This window comes from Clinocottus analis, unplaced genomic scaffold, assembly GCF_023055335.1.
Source record: "Clinocottus analis isolate CAN_PGR_092001 unplaced genomic scaffold, fCliAna1.0.p SCAF_8, whole genome shotgun sequence".
Lineage (NCBI taxonomy): Eukaryota > Metazoa > Chordata > Actinopteri > Perciformes > Cottidae > Clinocottus > Clinocottus analis.
In genome coordinates, this window is record NW_027176240.1 from 14,073,691 (window position 1) to 14,081,979 (window position 8,289).

The following is an 8,289-nucleotide window of genomic DNA, read 5'->3' on the forward strand; positions in this document are numbered from 1 at the left end:
AATTATGAATAAAATGGCAACAGATCGACTTTTCTGTGTTATTTTTCGAGATCGCAAAATAGCCGAAGTCATTCGGTGGCTAAGGCTCCAGCGGAGCATCGCCTTCAGGTCCACATGTGTTTTAGCTGACACAGCCTCTGCGGTCTTCAGGTGCCATGTTTACAATCAAGCAGAGAAGGGAAAGAGATATTATACAAGGATGAAGCCTTCTCAGGTGGAATGAAATGGGAGAAAAAAAAGATTTTTTTATTTCTCTTTCTCCAAACGATTATCTTCACACTTTATGTACATCAAGCAGATTAGCAGTCATGTTTTACTCCTATTATATAAACACATAATGGGAAAGAGCTGTGGCGTAATCTCAGCCGTGCTGTATAATTGGAAGCATGGCTTTATTATACTTGGAGGGATTTACAGTATATTACATGAAGCAAGTGCAGCATCTTAAGAGTGCAGCATAAGTTCAGCATTCCCAGATGAGATGAGGATGAGAGAGACTAGTAGTAAGAATGAAGAAACACTAGAGGCCATCTGCATGGATACTAAACTGCCCATCGACTTGCACCAAATCCCAACAGTGGGAAAGAATCCAGCAATCAGAGAACATATGGCCAGCGACTGGTGCCTAAATTATCCTTCAAATGTAGGTTAATGAATTCATGAGCGGGCTGCGCTCATCAGCATCATATCTTTAACAACATGACAGACACACCTGCCAATCTGTGACTGGGTTCCCCGCGGAAGGAGGAGGAGGGTGGGTAAGGAGGGGGTGGGATCGATCGCACCTCCAAAGTTGACCCGTAAGGGGAACAGCAGAAGAGACGCCGGGACACCCAGGGCAAGTCCATTCATCAGAGACCATCAGGAGCTAATGAAACACACTGAGAGAGTGATTAAGACACAGACACCTACTACAGCAGGGCTCCGTGCCTTCTGCATTAATCACAGCTCTGTCTACGGGTATCTTTACCCTGTCTGTTGCTGTGCGTGCGTGTGTATGCAATGCTCTTTACGTCTGGATATGTGTGTGTGTGTATTTGTTGGGTAAATAACTGCAGCGTGCATGTAGAAGGTGAACCGCCCTTTTCAACGTGAGACGCAAATGTCACCTTTGCGTCTCTGCCAGTAAAAGACACTGTGGTTGGACTTGGTATGAACACAAAAAGTTGTGCTCGTGCTGAACATTAACTTTTGGTGTTAATTGATCAATCAAACCCGGTGGATAACGAGCAAACACCTACAATCAAAACTGTGTTTTACAATGCAGATGGTGAGTGTTATATATTTATTTTGGTAAGACGCTTCTCTGTGGCCGATTATTCATCGTGCCCGGTTGTACATAAGTTTGTCACATGAGCTGCAGCATCTTTTTTGGAAGTCCAAGACAGTGCCGCCGCAATAAAACTACACTGCAAATGTGTTAGATGACTTCTAAACACCATCTGTGGTGTCATCGTCAGAGAGAGAGGCTGCATATTGTTTATGACAGAACCAAGATTAAGTTTTAATACCCAGTTTTATTGCTTAACAAATGAAGACAGGCTGAAGGTGATTATTTATATCTATTAATTAAGTTAATTAAGATGGGAGGATGTGCTTCCCTCGCCCCCGTTGTTAATTACATCTGTGACTACCGTGCAAGGTTGATGTCGTAAATACAGATGTCATCCATGCACAGCCAATGTTATAGATTAAGCTCAGCATGTGTTTGCCTGTGTATGTTTGTGTGCACACACATGTTTGAACAGTGTTAGGTATATGGTGCACAATTCCATAATGATTAGCATTGTATGTAATGCCAAATGTCCCTCTCCGGCCGGGACAGTTACTTAGTTTTACAGCACAAGTGAAATATGACTAATCCCTAGAAATGAAATATATATTGTTCTCATTGTGTTTTATGTGTCTTTGTCCAAAGCAGCCTCGTAGTTTGACCTGCTGAGTTAGCAAACCCACTCTCGGCCCACTCCATCTCTGTCCCGTCTTTAGACTTGCTTCTGTTGCTGCAAATGGGACAGCAACCAAGGGGTCTGCACTACAAGCAGCAGATTAAAGGATTACCATTAATTAGATGTCAGGGACAGAGAGGGGCTTTGCCTGTCTTGGCCATGATACAATATCTGTTAATCTGCTGCGCTCCTGGATAAAAAGAAATCAGTCCATTGACAGGAAAAATAGGAAAAGAGGGATGGGGCCAGGGAAGAATTGAAAACAAGAACAAAGAGGCAAAAGAGTGAGGGGTGGGCATAGAGATTGGAGGAGGGATGAAAGAGGTGGAATAAAGGAAATATGCTTGTGTTCCACTTGAATGTACATTGAGGTTTTTCTTGTAGAAAGAAAAGCAGCTGGAGATAATACGAGGCATGAGGGTGTATCAGACCACAAGGAAGTAACAAAGAGTTAATAACACGGTGATCTGTGGAGTAACATCTTGCTGAAGAGAGGGCTGAAGTGGCTTGGGCCCGAGTGGAGAACACTGACTGCAAGGAAATATTAAAAGGTGCTAAAAGAGAACACTTTTAACTTTATTTTCTCTATTATTGTTCTTTTTAAAATAATTAATCATTGTTTTTTTTCTCAGACAATGTTGACATGATAGACATTTGTCCATCTGTCAGCTTTCTTCTCCACCAATGCATCTCTAGGATTGTTTTTGGTTTTTTTTTTAAAAAAGGGGAAGACTGGTCAGCTGCACTTCACAGATATAGGGTTCCTTTGTACACACGTGTCACTCTTAATTGAAGACTCAGTCAGATGGATAGCAGGTAAGTCAGGTGATTGACAGGTGACTGGCTTGAGTTTGATAAGGCGCTGACCCATAATAGAAGTCCTCGCCCTCGCTTTCAGTGCCATTAACCTCAGTTTTACTGCCTGTGTTGACGTCATCTTTCTTTGACAGGGAGTTTGATACTGTGCCTCGGGCCAGGTAAGGCAAGGCTATCGTGGTCCTGTTAAACACCCGCCTACTGCCCAGCAGATAACATTTACCCTGTGGGTATCCTAGTTGTTGCTGCCGTCCTCTCAGCCTGGATGAATAACCAGCACTGAGCCTACAGCTGTATGAGGCTTATCACCTCCATGTAGACACGGTAATATTGCTTATAGGAAACATAAACTCCCTGCAAAGTGAGATTGATCCTAAAATACACAACTGTACATTTTGTTGAGCTGGTTGAAAGCCTGAAGGCAAGTGTATGACTGCAAATATTTGCTGCAGCGAGTACAGTGTAGCACCTAATTTGAGTTGTGAGGGGGGTAATTGATGGAGGAGGTCTGGGACATCATTTTCTTATGGCCAGGCATAGGGCATTCCCTCTATTTGAGTCAAGGGACTCTGGGCATCTCTATGAGCCCCAATCGCCTGAGACTCTAATTACTTTGGGGACCTGGAGAATTCAAAGGATTTAGATACAGAGACAATTTTTTTTCTTCCAATTTACTGCACCACTTGATGTTTGTCTCCATTTGCAGTATGACTTCTGCTTCAGAAAGCAAGCAGACACAAAGTGCACATTTGTGCGTCCTGATAAAGGTGAAACATTATTAGAGCGCTGTCATGGCTGTGTTTATCCCCAGGAAGCGCAAGATTATAATCTCCTGGACAAACAGACTTTACCGGAGCTATCTTAATCTCACAAAGCTCAACCCCTGCCTGTCTGGACCCTGACATTTGTACTCATGCTGTGGCGCCAACGCCCAAGAACCCTTTACACTGGGAATGAATTAACTAGGAAAGAATAAAGACAGAGCCGTCAGCTTTATTTCTTGATTGAGTCGTATCTCATTCACTTTTATCGCGCCATTGTTAAGACATTTACACAGATTTGTAAAAAAATTCAATAACCAGTTCACAGTTGTGAAATGTTCAACATAATAATCTGTATATGACATCTTTCAGTCCTGGAGTGGTCTGTTTACATGCAAATCATCTTTTCATGCCCCGAGCTTAAATAATTAGAATTCTGTAATCAGATTCAAATCGGAAAAAAGCATTAAAAAAAAACATTTTTCATTAGTTTCTTAGCTTAGATTACATTTTCGCCTGATTGAGAACAGTCCCCCGTGGACTGTGGAAGGTGCTGTCTAAACAATTTAAAACACGGCTTCCTTGACAACAGACGCTCTGAAGCATGATAATCAGAAACACATTTTGGTTATGAGGTCAACCGACAATAATTGCCTGGCAGGTTGGTCAATTAACACTTTTCCCCCACACATGTTTGAATCTGCATGCACATGTTTATGTTGTACCTTTATATAGTGGTTCAAAAGGGTGTTAATTCCTTTCCTTTGTATAAATAAGTCAGTGCACAGATAGATGCAAATCACAAAGCAGGATAGTAGTATATCAGAAAAGGGGAGCGTTGTGCGTTTCATACTTATTCAGCAGTACGTGCTTTGGAATTACGAGGCCACAAAGGCCATAAAATCTTAATTTGAGAGGTTATGCTGTTGCAGAGGGAAAGCTATAACGGAGCTCAATGGTCATATGAGGATTTAATAAAAAAATATATATATTCCCAGTGATTCACTTGTCATCAGTTGAGAGCAGCCCTACGCATATGCACAGACCCATGACCAATGAAACGAGAGTGAGAGAAGATGGGTGGTAAACTTTCCATCATCTCCATTCAATCCTATTTAACAGGGAGGGATATTTTTGCCCTCGCTCTGAGTTGCAGAGACCAGTAAAGCCTCGCGGTTTTTACAGCCCCCCAGCTCAGTGTTGACGAAGAGTGGGCACCAGCGAGGTCTGCTCGAAAGTCACAAAGTCATGCAGGGCAGAGAGTGGGAGTCCGCAGAGTGATTCTTCACTGACAGAATCTAGTGCTGGAGGCATTAACGCCACACTTTAATTGAGCACCTGGTGAGCAAGATGTCAAACAGCGGAGCCCTCCAGGGTGGTATGAGTTGTCTAAGTTATGTGTTCACATGCGTACTTGACTATGTGTGCAGGTTAGTTTGTGTTTATGTGTGTGTGTGCGCCTCACTTGTGCGGGAGTGTGACAGACAGAATGAGACCTCTCAGCAGAAGGTGCTGGGGAGACAATCAATACTGCTCACCAGGGCGTACGTCTGAAGCCTCCTCTCGTTATACGAGGCGAGGGAGGCTGCTGCCACGTCGAGCTGAGGAAGAGCCAGGGGAGTGCGGACACACACTCGCAGAGGCCCCCTAATGCCGGCCTGTGCTGTCTTTTTTTATGATACATGACAAGATAATGAGTCTATAGCACCCATGAAAACATCCCCCATGGGTGTATTATCTCTTTGTATCTCTTCCTTTGGAGAAATGATACTGTAATCTTCCTCGATGTTCACCATATGTCTATTTAAAGCCACCGCTATTTCCAGATACAATGTTGTCCGGCTTTTGAATACGAATATGTCGCACTGACTAAAACTATTATTTAAGAGACTAAACTAACTGACCAAAACTATTAATTAAGAAAATGTACCAAAAAAATGTACAGAAAACCCCACAGCATACTGTGACATTATCTACATAGAACCTGAAACGCAAAGGTGCTTTTGAATTCAATATAACTGCAAAAAATAATGGGCATTTTACAAAATTTGATAATGCAACACAATCCTTCTGGACACCATTTTCTTGGACCAAGACTGTGGGACAGTTCTGTTGAGCTGCACCCCGTCCCCATCCATTTTTATGCATGCTGCCAGTATGCTGTGCCAAAGTGCTGATATCCCTCATTAGAAAAGCAGGATCCAGGAAAGAGTCCAACTAATGCCTGCTCACACTGACACATGACAGTGCAGGGTCTCTACAGGAGATTTGAAGGTCAACAAGGAAAACAGGTTGTAATAGATAGCAAATTGCAGGTTGTGAAAAGCCATTTTAAATAGAATATACAGTGCTGTTGTAGAAAGACCTTCAGGGAGGTGGAGATGTGCTCCTTCATGCTTGTTAACTGAATTTGACTGAAGAAGGAAACAGACATGCTGATTGAGGTGCGTATGCATGTGTATCCAAGTGAAGCCTGTGTGATTTCCATGCCAGCAGTAAAGTCATCCACACAGTGTGGGGCCCAGCATTGTAACACACACACAAAAATTGCAGAATATTTGACATAGATTAGGAAAAAGAGCAGCTATTCTAGCAAGTCATTCATTATCGGATGATATCCAAGATAATTCTATCCACTGAGCCCACAAAAGTAAACATTTATCCAGCCCTTAGGGCAGAGCCTGGGGAGGCTTGGCTCCAATCTGTCTGGAATATGGAGTTTGCACAGGTCACATCCCATCTCAAATATCCTTCGGCAAAATACGTATCCTCATTTCCAGCGATTCCACATGCCTCCGTTTTCTGTTCCCGTATTTTATTCTCTTCCCCTTGTTTGCTCACTAAAAAACATGTGCGCACAAAGTGGATTTCTTACTTGAAAGCCATCTCCCTCCTGCGGTTCTTTGCAAAAGCTCTGAGGTGCTGCAGGTGTGGAGAGGGCCTTTCTGCACCAGATAGGGCATGAGGATTACACCAAAACTCGATTAAACCACCATCATTGCCTGCTGGGAATTCTAACAATTATCAGGCTTGTCCTCCAGGGATGTGGGACTGATGGGGGACAAGGGGTCCTGAGGCAGAAGAGGGGGGCAGCCAGGCACTGGTTGACGCAAGGTAATGTCTCCATCTTGAATACCGGTCTGCCACATTGAGATAAACAGTGCCTGCCAGGCGAAACATCAGATGTCTCAAATGCACTATGAAGCACAGTTTGAGACATGGCGTGGTCTATTTTTGTTTCATGTGACTGGCTTAAGTCCCTGCTGCTTATCTGCTTTTGTTTCATTTTGCATCCTTGGCCACGACGACGGTCACTGATGCTGCTGTTGAAAGTTTTAAATGCTTCCTTCTGCCGCCCACACAAAAGCAGGCCGCTTTGTCATTTTGGAATTTGTTGTAAATGAAAGGACCCTTCTGAGGGCATTGGGGAGAGAACGTGGGGTCTGTAATGAGAGCATTAAAACAACATATGCTGCTCCTTTGCACCTCCGCACTTCAGACTGGCTTTTATTTCACCCTTTTTTTCATCTATTGCACACTCCTCTCCCCCTCTGTTGAATTCCCACTTGCCTCTTTTTGGAAAGTCATTGAGAGTCTTTGACAAAGACAGGCTGAAGTGAATGTGAAAGCCTGCCCCTGGCCTTTTCGCCTCGTAGCAGAGCAGGCCATCTGACCACCAGCAGTAGGTTGTGCCAAGTGGGGCCATTAGACCAGACCTGGGAGACCCGAGCAGAGACCACTGCCAAGCTGCTACACTCTCCTTCAAGCTTCAGACTACTTTGCCCACCTCAGCCACCATTAACCCCTCCTCTTCTCTTTCCCCTGCAGGTGCCAACTCCTCTGCTCAGCTATATCCCACTGGAGCACACAGGGAAAAATACATCCAGTCAACCTTATTCTTCTGTGTGGGAGGGGAACAGAGACGAGAAAGAGCACTGGTGGCAAATCGGGACTCGTAAGCGGAGGTGCCAGAGGAGCTGCAGTCCCAGGAGGGCTCATTTCATATTGTTGTCCAAATGACCTTGAGCCAGGTACTATGGAAACATTTCTACCTTGACTTTGCTATGTGTCTTGGTGGCTCTGCTCTGTGGTTGTGTGGCGACAAAGCCCTCTCACCTCAGAACAGAAAGAAATCGCTAAAGGCAAAAGGTTGGAAATAATAGCAAAGTGCCTTCTGTTCCTGGGGAAAGAAAGTATTAGCAGGAAATCTTTTGAGGAGCCGCTGTTCATGCTTCATAGCTCCTCTTCAGACAGGGAGCTATATTTGAAAGCTATTGATGGCCTTGTTCAATCAATGGAACAACAAAGTCCTGAACCAAAGTGACTCAAAGAAAAGTGAGGGTAAATGTGTTTCTATGTGTGTTAGAGAGAGCTTGTGATGTCAGTGCATGTTTAAAAGGTGTGTACAGGAGGAGAGAAGGGAGGGGATGATGAATGTAAGAGAGAATACCTATGAGGTTTGATCATGTAATATTAGTTTGGAAACATCCCAAACCAGCATTGTTTTATCTAAGCAATATGTGCATTCCATGTAAATGCTAACACTATATTCAGATGCATTTGCCTGCTGTGTTTTCATATGCAGTCTGAAATACACATGACCACACGCATTCATTTCAGGAATTAAGTAACATTAGACTTTGATTACCAGAATCTGTGCCCAGGCAGGACAATGTATGAAAATGTAGAAAAACAAAACAGCACTGGTGGAAAATGCTGAACAGGGACATGCTAATCATCATTATTTTCACTCAACCTAAAGA

At 43.6% G+C, this 8,289-nt stretch overlaps 1 long non-coding RNA gene across 1 annotated transcript; it reads left to right on the forward strand.

Annotated features, from left to right (window-relative positions):
- The first annotated feature begins 2,675 nt into the window (after positions 1 to 2,675).
- Positions 2,676 to 7,551, forward strand: LOC137779497 (uncharacterized). Its single transcript, XR_011077064.1, has 3 exons — positions 2,676 to 2,765; positions 2,900 to 3,089; positions 7,355 to 7,551. It is a non-coding gene; the product is annotated as an uncharacterized lncRNA (long non-coding RNA).
- The last annotated feature ends 738 nt before the right edge of the window (positions 7,552 to 8,289 follow it).